Below are 10331 nucleotides of genomic sequence, written 5' to 3' on the forward strand. Positions count from 1 at the left end.
ACTTGTTCTTTAATGTCTTCTACCCAGATGAATGTTTTTTTCTGGTGTGATTTTTTCTTATTCTATTTTTCACTTTGTCGTCGATCGTTTTAAATTTCATATATACCACAACACCATAGTTATACTAAAAAAAAACCTTTAGTACAACCATGTTGCACTCTATGACTGGGATGTGTTTCAGACCTTTCCGCTTTTTAGACAAGTATGCGTGTTAAATTTTAATTAAAGTCCGTACATCAGAAATTCGGACATAATATTTTCTTCTTTGTTGGTTGAGATAAGAGGCTTCAAGTGAGCTGCTGCAACTGCCGAGGAAATAGATGAAGAGGATTGGGTAGTTAGGTTGGTGTCCTATTGCTTTAGGTTTTAGTTGGACAGAAGACTGCTTCTTTTCTATATCATTCAACACAAAAATCATTTTCTCATTGCCTAATTAATTATGGACTAGAAACTTCAAAGGAAATTATTGGCTTGAGTTCAATTAAAGTACATTTATCTCTCATAATTGTTCATAAAAGCTTGCGAAAAACTCGTTCTATTAATTGACTTGTTAAAAAAATTAATTTAGAATTATTTTTTTAGGTAAGTCGAGTAGAACACCAATATAGATTTCAAGATCGATAAGTCGAACACAAGCAGACATTTGTGAGATCAAGCTCCAATGTCTTGATTCAAAATAATTAAAATTTAATATTAATTTAGTTTTTATATTATTTATATGCATCATAAATTTGTGATAAGATGCTTGATTTTTAATATATTGATTTGATTTTTCTATATTTTATCTAATTAAATTAAAATTTAGTATGTTTAAATTAGTTTGAGTTAAATATGAGCCAAAAAAAAGCCATATGAATAAATCAAATACAAACAAGTTATGCACACATAATTTCGAGTGCAGGCTAATTTCAGACAAATAAATATTTGAGCGAACTGAAACAGACAAATTCTGAACTCACTAAAATTTGGCTATTTTATGACCCTTCTCTTCATTTATTAATGATGCATCGTCCATCAACTATGTTGTTTTAACTCAATATCGGATCTATGAAGAAGATGGATGAAAATAGAGACCATCTCTCGAGCTTTTAGTTCTCAAATGAAGTGATCAATCAGTTCACTTTTTATGCAAAATAGTTATTTTATATATTATAACTATAAAGATTAAAAAAGAAAAAAATAATTAAAAAAATAAGTGAAATAAATATATTTTTAAAAACAAAGAAAAATAAAACACAATGAAAGTCAGCATCATATTACTATAGCTATTATTGTTTTGAAATAAAACAGTAACAACATCTTCGCCATGAAGGAAGAAAGATGTAGAAGTAGCACCTAACATTATTTGTATCTTCTCCATACTTTTTGTACCAAATGCTTATTTGATTTCATGGAGCAGAGCACAAAGAACTGTTGCTGAATGTGCACATCATTATGTTCTTTTATTCCACCGCATCCATAGCTCACTTTAGCGCTGGGAAAAAAAACTACTTTTTTTAGTCATTTCTCACCCCTAAACAAAATATTTAATTACATAAGAATTGTGTGATATTTATGTAAAATTTTTCAAAAAATATATAACCAAGATGGATAGGTGGACACATGAGGTCCAATCGTTTAATAATGTAATGTTAGTTTCTGGAACGTTTATTACATTCAATGACCCTCTATTTATAGGAGGGCCAGAATTATTGTGCAATCTCAATTATGCCCCCAGATGTTTGGTTGGCTGATTCCGAATCTGTCGAGTTCGAGATCGATTGATGCATAATTAACATACATATGGCAGGTCGTCCTCCCGTCAGTCAGGCTTTCATCGGGCATCCTAGGAGGCCAGCCTCTTGATCAGCTCTTAGCTAGCTGACCGTCAACTGCTCAATTTCCCTTGCTTCTGGCATCCCTATTCTGCTTTCGTTAGATCAGTCCTTGTAAGTGTATCTTTTCCCAAGCCGTTGGATCCACGGAGAATGTCATCCATACTATGTTTATTTTACAAGAGTAGATATATGTGACACTTTAACTATAAATGTCATGCACGGCATGAATGTCAATGTGAGCTCAGTTACCACACTTAATGGTAAATATAGATTACATCATTTAAATTAATGATCTCCAATCGTATTCTTAAAATTTAAATAATTGCAAGTACAAAAATATTATTGCCCCAAAGATATTTGTACGTTTAAGGCATCATCAAACGAGCCGTTTCGTGTGTAAACTCGCCGTAAACTGCTGCTAGTGAGTGGCCGGAATTATTCTATGAAAAGTCTAAAAACCACAAAAAGAAATGTGTACCGTTATGCATATAGTATAGTAGGTGAACTACTTCGTATAGTCGGCTATTGCTTCCGAACTTAATTTGAATAATTGAGACAAAATTGGGGCATTTACATACATGCCACCCAATTCCTGTCTATTTTACATATCTAAAATTGTAAACTTTACCTTTTTTTTTTTTTTTTGCATTTACACCATCAGAATCTGTCATATCACGCAAGAAATATCATAATTTTAGTTTTTAGAAAGTGAAATACGACTTTTTTATCTATAGATAAGGTGGTAAATATGCAAATGCATAGCATTTGAGTGGTACGTATGTAAACGTTCCTAAATTATAAGTTATTAGCCTTGAATAGAAAGAGATATAAGATTAAGGGAAGAAAAAAAATTAATTTGTATTAATGTTCGCTGAAATGTATGTCCTAATTATTGTGATTGACCAATAACATATATATTACTTAATTAAAAATGACAAATTTTGAATTTTCAAAATACTAAGGTGAGCGAAGATATATTTGGTCAACTCTTTCAAATAAATTTAATTATGAAAACAAGCCTATTGACATTGAACAATATGTAAACCAATAACACAAAGAAACCAGATCAATAGGGTTAGAAATGTATATAAAATTTTGCTAATTTTCAAGGGAATGTATAAATTTTCCTGTCTATTTTACATATCTAAAACCAAAACTTTACTTTTAAATATTTACACCACCAAATTCTTTGATATCACATATGAAATATCATTATTTTAACTTTTTGAAAGTGAAAAACACCTTTTCATGTATAGACATCATAGCATGTCTCTAAAAATTGAAGTTTAGGTGGTAGACATGTCAATACATAGGAATTGAGTGGTATGTATGTAAATATTCCTAACTTATTCGTAATAAGCCTTGAACAAAAAGAAAAAAATAAAATCAAGAGGAGGAAAATGTATAAATTTCTATTCATTTTCATTGAAAAATGTATTGTGATTCTCCAATAACATATAAAATATTTAATAAAAAAATGTCAAAATTTTGAATTTTCAAAATACTAAGTGGAGCAAAAGTATATTTGGTCAACTCCTGACTTAAATTTGATTATAATAATAAGCCTATTGACATTGAACTTTCTGCAAACTAAGAACATAAAGAAACCCGATCAATATGGTTAAAAATATATAAAAAAATTAGCTAATTTTCAATGGATTATTGTATAAATTTTTCAATGGTCATAACAGTTGATTTTCTGAAAAAAATTGGCACAGTTGACATAATTTTTAGCTAAGAAAACAAACGAAATTTCAAATTGATGAAGTAACATAACTAAACTTTCAATGGATCTAATGTGCTGCATGAATTTAATTGTACCAATTAGTCTGTACGTTGAACTATATGAATGTTAAAGTAGAACAAAAATAAGTAACAGAAGCATAGAATTGTCGCAACCGTTGACATAATGTATCTTTATGTAAGACCAAATGATAAAATAGTTTCAAACGTAACAAACTCCTAAAGTTGACCAAATGAATTATAGCAATTGATTTATGCCATCCTACTTATATTATTACCATTTTAATTGTGTCAGCTAACAGAATATATGAGGAGTATTAATTGGATAGCAATAACTCTGAAATTTTCTAAGTTACTTTTGGAAGTGTTGAGATTCATCACAGTTATGTGCGCTTTCTTATTTACCTTTTCATACTCGTCCCCAACAGTGAAGTCCTTTTTAAGGAGCAATTGCTGAGTTATATATTCAATCGGAAAAAAGAAATGGACTTAAGCAAATTGAATAGCAACTAAACTAAATGAATAGCATTTGTAAGTGTTATGCCAACCACATGCGCAGGTGTTTCTTCCCTTCGACGTCGGAAGGGTTATGGGTGCTCATGCTCCACAACATAATAATCTCTCACTTGGAGACTGATAACACCTAACACCTGTCTATGGATCTACATCTCCATCTATACTATGTTTATAGTCATGTACTGGGGTATGACTCACCCCCGACCTCATCCCTCATGAAATTCAACTAAAGCCAAACATAGCTTCAGTTTCTCGATAGTCACCACCTTCACCAACATGTCTACAGGATTTTAAGTTATGTGTTTTTTTTATAAGAATAACTACTCATTTTATAGAAGAGGGCATAAAGTGACACTTAAGTTGAATGTGCTTTGTTCTGACATAAAAAACATCATTGTTAGCATAATGATTTGCACTCATATTATTACTATGAAGCTTTCAAATCCCCCACTTCTTGCCTAAATTTATCAAAAAGCTATGTGGCCAAATCTTCTCCTTGCTAGCTTGAATGGTAATAATGTATGTGGCCTCTGTAATTGAAAATGAAACAATCTTCTATAGCCTGGAAACCCAACTCATCATTGTGCTCACCAAAGTAAGGATATATTTTATTGTACTTCCTCTACCATCTAATTCTTTTTTCAGATCTGAATCTACAAATCTCTGTAGACAGATTCTTGCACTTCTAAAACAAAGTGCCTGTTGACTGCAAAAAGATTACCTGAGAATCCACTTCACCACCTCCCAATAATGCCAGCTTGGATTATTCATGTACCCGTTGACCACTCACACGTCAAATGTAATATATAATCAAGTACAAATCGTAGCATACATTAGACTTCTAACTGCTAAAACATACAAAGTTTTGTCCATTTGTGCTTGTTTTGCTTCAGATTTAGATGATAACTCCATTAATATCTTGATGTGACTACTGCAGGCGATGCAAATTAGCTTTGTGTCACTCATATTAAACCTCTATTGGATCTTCTAAATCTAACCTATTTGAGAATACCTTAGTTTACCTATACTTCTACCCCTGCTAATTCTCATCCCGAAGATTTTTTCTAGTTGGACCTAAATCCTTCATCTCAAACTCTCTTGAAAGTTGCTTTGTTAAGTACCTAATTTTTTCTATATCTGCCTCTATAATCAAAATGTCATTCGCATGCAAAAATGGAAATATATAAAAATTATTGAAGTGTTTGGTGAAGCAACAGTTGTTTACTGACACTTCATGTACCCACTGTCTGAAATGAAATTGTCAAACCTCATGTACCATTACCTCGAGACTCGCTTCAAGCCATAGAGACTCTTCTTTAACCTGCAGATCAAACATTCATTTCATGGAACTTTATAACCCTATGGTTACACCAGGCATAACTCATCCTGTAGATCTTCATGCAAGAAAGTTATTTTTAGACCCGTCTGCGCTAGATGTTGATCTTCATCATATGTCAGACTTAGTAAAACTCTAACATTTATTATCTTTACCACCGAAGAAAGAATCTCAACATAGTTCACACCTTTCTTTTATTTGAACCCCTTCAGAACAAGCATATCCTTGTGGTGACTTCTTCCATTTGACTCGTTTTTTAGGTTGTAGACTCACTTATTGTGTAGTGCTCTTTTGTCATCTAATAGTAACATCAAATTCTAGGTCTAATTTAACTTCAACGACCACACTTTTTTATCCATGGTAAGCACCCACTCTTTTGAATCTTTAACTTGAAAGGTATCCTCAAATCACTTTGGTTCATCACAATCAATTTACAATAAATAGTGTAACTAAGGAATTTATCTATATATTAGTTTTATCACTCTATTTGACCTTCTGACTTTATTAGGAGATGATCAAAGAACTTCATGTGCTCCATTTAGTTAAGCACGTCTTTTTTCTCCAACCTCCTGATCACCAGTGTCTTCGATCTCAAAATACTTGAACTGAGCAAAGGTAATTGATGGATTGTCCTGAGTTTTGACCCAGTTCTTGTACATCTCCTTTTTATTGAATGTAAAATCCACACTTCTAATGAATTTCTGATTCTATTAGTTCCAAAACTTTACCTAAACTCATTAGAGAAATATCCAATGAAGGTGTACTTAATAGATTCTGAGTCAAGCTTACTTATGGTATTTGCATCAACTGAGATAGATTTACATATACATAACATCCAAATATTTTTAAATGAGATATATTTATTTCTTGTTAGTCCAAGCTTCTTCAGATAAGTCTTACAAAAAAGTTACCAACAAACCATAATTAATCAAATAAACATCAATGCTTACCATTTCAACCCAAAATTATTTTGTCAAGCCTACATGGAGCAACATTCTCTTGGAATTCTCTGTGATTGCTTTATTCATGCACTCAGCTACATCATCTGATGTGGTGTCCGTAAAACAGTAAACTCAAGCCTGATCCCCTCTGTAGCATAAAAATTTTTAAACTTTTGATCATGATACTCGTCTCCATTATCCGATCTGAGACATTTCAACTTCATGACTCAATTTCTACAATAGCCTTCTACTTTGTAAACACTTAAAACATCAAATTTTTACTTTAAGAAATAAACTAATATCTTTTTAGTGTGATTATAAGTAAATGTGACAAAGCAGTGAGAATTTCCATGCATTGAACTGAAGTAGGGCCCCATACATCAGTATGCTCTAACTCAAGTTTCTTTGAATTCACCACTAACCCACTTTTAGAGAATTTTTTTTTCTGCTTGTCATATAGACAATCATCATAGAAAATCTACATATTTTAAACCTAAAAGTTTATTTTTGGAGAGTATGGACTTCATATCTTTTTTGCTCATACATCAAGCAAATGGTGCCACAAACTTGCATCCAATTTGGTTCTAGCCACATAAATGAAATCCGTCATTTCATTAATCAAGTAAAGATTGTCATCATCACTGTCCAGAACCATCACAATTGTCGCCTGATTATCTTCCACAACCACCTATGAAAGTAATGTCAAATCCTAACTTTGACAACTAACTCACAGAGATGAGATTTCTCTTCAGACTTGGAATATGTGTAACTTTATCAAGCTTTCATACTATTATATCTAGCAAGTTAAGATTCACATTACTCTTCCTACGATATTAAAGACCTTGTTGCCTGCCACATAAACCTTCATAAGATCACTGTAAGTGTGATTTTTTAATACATTTTTATTGAGGCATGCATGAAAATAAGCAACTGAATCTAATATCTAAGATTCAATATTGACTAAGGTTAACAGCAAAGAGTCATTTTGGATTTTTGCCAGTGGAGATATTTGTAGAAAGATTTTTTTCATGTCCTCCACCACTAGATTTTTTTTTTAGTTGTGCAGCTCTTCTTGAAATGCTCTTTCTTTTCACAGTTCTACTATTCTACTATGTCATTTCCCTCTGTTTGACAAGGGCTTTCCTTTTTTTGACTTGAATATGTCTTTGTCAAATTTCCTATCTCGATTCCTTCCTTTATTTTTCACATTAAATATAAAGCCTAAAGATTCACCACTTACCGACTTTTTGTGAACTTCTTCATTCAACACTAACCCCACGATGTAATGAAAGTTCAACTTCATATTTTCAGAAGAGTTACCAACCACCCTGACCAAACCATCTTAGCTGTCAGGTACTAAAGACAGTATCAATAGTACCATGACATCATCATCAAACTTGAACTCTACAGAACATAATTGGCTCATTATAATCTTAAAGTTATTCAGATGTTATGTCACTGAACTGTATTCCATCATCTTCATGTTGAATAACCTCTTTATCAAAAAAAAAAAACTTTTATTTCAAGTAGAATGTTTTTTTTGTAATTTTTTGCTAGCATCGCCATGAGATCTATTGTAATTTTCTCGTTCACTAAACTGAATGCAATAGATGAGAAAAGTGACGAAGGAATAAAACTTAGGCCTGTTCACTTCAACCCCTCTCATTCCTCCTTAGTCATCGACTTAGGCTTTTTGGTGATACCTTGCAGTGATAATTATAATATTTTTCTGCTAAAGCAACTTGCATCCTCCAAAATACAAAGTTCATTTCATTGAAATTCTCCACTTTGTACCTTACTTCATCGGTCATTGCTTCCACTCGAATCAAACACTTTACTATGATATCACTTTGTTGGGATGGAAACTTTTATATTTTGACTAGGGCTTCGATACAATTAGAAATCAAAATCACACTGCGGAATAAGATAATATTGATTTGAGAAAAATAAAATAAAATATTTGAAGGGAAGCACAAAAAAAGTAATAATGAAAACACATCAGGAATTAACGTGGAAAAACCAGAAAGCGGGAAAAATCGTAGAGCCACACCTTGAAGAAATTTTTACTATGAAAATTTCTAATAGTACAAAATACTCTTATATCTCCTCTCTACAATTGATGAAAATTGTAGAACTTTGATCCATACTATTCCTCTCGATCTCACAAAAGAATATTAAGAATGATGAAATCCTTATCTTTGACACTTTTCTCTTTCACAAGTCCTTTGCGAAAGAACCACACGTGAGAGTCACACATTCGTCACTCCAAATCATAAATTTAAGAACTATTCCAAGACAAACCATCTGATGACATGATCACACCACATATGGACAAAATTATTTAATCTACTTGGGACAACCTCAAGCCTTCCTTGCGTAGCCATGCCCATTTGCAGCGTGGTTACATGGACCGACGTAGATACGCCTATTTCGACCGTGGTTCTGCCAAATGCATGCACAGAAGTTTCTTTCCTTCTAGGCTTCAGTGATTGTGGGAGCATAAGCCTCATCTCCACTTGCAAAGTAACAATAGCAATTTTTTTTACCAAAAATTAAATTTTTTTGTGCATTCATAGTTTAGATTTTTGCTTCTTTATTTAAAAATATTATATTTATAACATATTTTTTGGATTAGAAATTTAATTTTAAGCTTTTCTTAAATGGTCAAATATCACTAGTTAATGAGAAAAAAAAAAAAGATCCAACGTAGAACTATATAGTATGCACCTACAAATTGAAATACATGCATATTTTTAAAGTGCAAGTATTACAAGAAAATTTTTAAAGTGGTTTGATTAGAATAAAAGAATATCTTATTGGTTATAGTTAATAAGAATATTTCATTGTTTGTCAAAGAGTTTAAATAGGTAGCAGAAAAAATTTGTGCTTATATGATTTGAGTGAGTATGTCAAATTCATCAGCATAATGATTATTTAAAGATAGAGTAGATAACACATCTTACTATGAAATGGAAATTACTTTAAAGATTTCTCATTTTCATTATCACAAATATTAAATAAAGATTCAAGGGACCCTATAAAATAATAAATGATAAGTGTGGATGATGATTAGAATAATGTTGTAAGGGTATGCCATTGAATATCTCCATAAAATGCAAGAGAGGGAAACGAGCAAGCCTATATGGACATTGGTTCATTCTTTTATAAAATTGTTTTATATTTAATATGAAAACTTCCCCATCTTATATCAATATAACTTAATTTATAGATTATATGATCAATATCTTAAGACTTTGTTCATATAAGAACATAGATAAATTGAATAACATAAACAAATTTATACATGAGATTAAAAAAACATGGACAAATGATGGAGAAATAATCATATATGGTGTTTAGTCTAATCATAAAATCACATATTATTTAACAATCCTAATAATTATATTTTTTAAAGGCGTACAAAAGCATCGAATTAGGTGAATAGCTCATAGCGTAATTTTTAACTTATTGATGGAATCATAGAGAAGATTGAAGTACATTTATTGTATAAATCTTGAATTAAAATTTGAGATGATACTTTAGAACTACAATGATTTGTTATCAAAATATAGTATATGCTCATCTTTAGATATGGATAAAATTAATGTATAACCAAATTTATATAAAAAAGAGAAATAATTTGAATACTTTAAATGACGGGCTCTTTGAGTCACATTATGTATAATAAAAGATTGAAAGATAAACATACAATTCAAATGCATGCAACAAAATTTAACAAAACTTTACTATTGATTTAGGTAATCAGATTCTAGCCATTAAAATAGCCATTATTTTAAATTTTATATCATATTTTTTGTAATTTTTATTAATTGAGGATAAGAAAGATGTGTTTAAGATCTAATATGATTAGAAAGAATAGGAGGATGTTGACATAACTGAGAATGTGATAAAAGTGTTAGGAATTTATTATAATGATAATTTTAATGATGACTCACTAATTAGTTGGTGGATGGAGAC

The sequence above is a fragment of the Phalaenopsis equestris genome, unplaced genomic scaffold (assembly GCF_001263595.1).
Source record: "Phalaenopsis equestris unplaced genomic scaffold, ASM126359v1 Scaffold000224, whole genome shotgun sequence".
NCBI classification, from domain to species: Eukaryota; Viridiplantae; Streptophyta; class Magnoliopsida; order Asparagales; family Orchidaceae; genus Phalaenopsis; species Phalaenopsis equestris.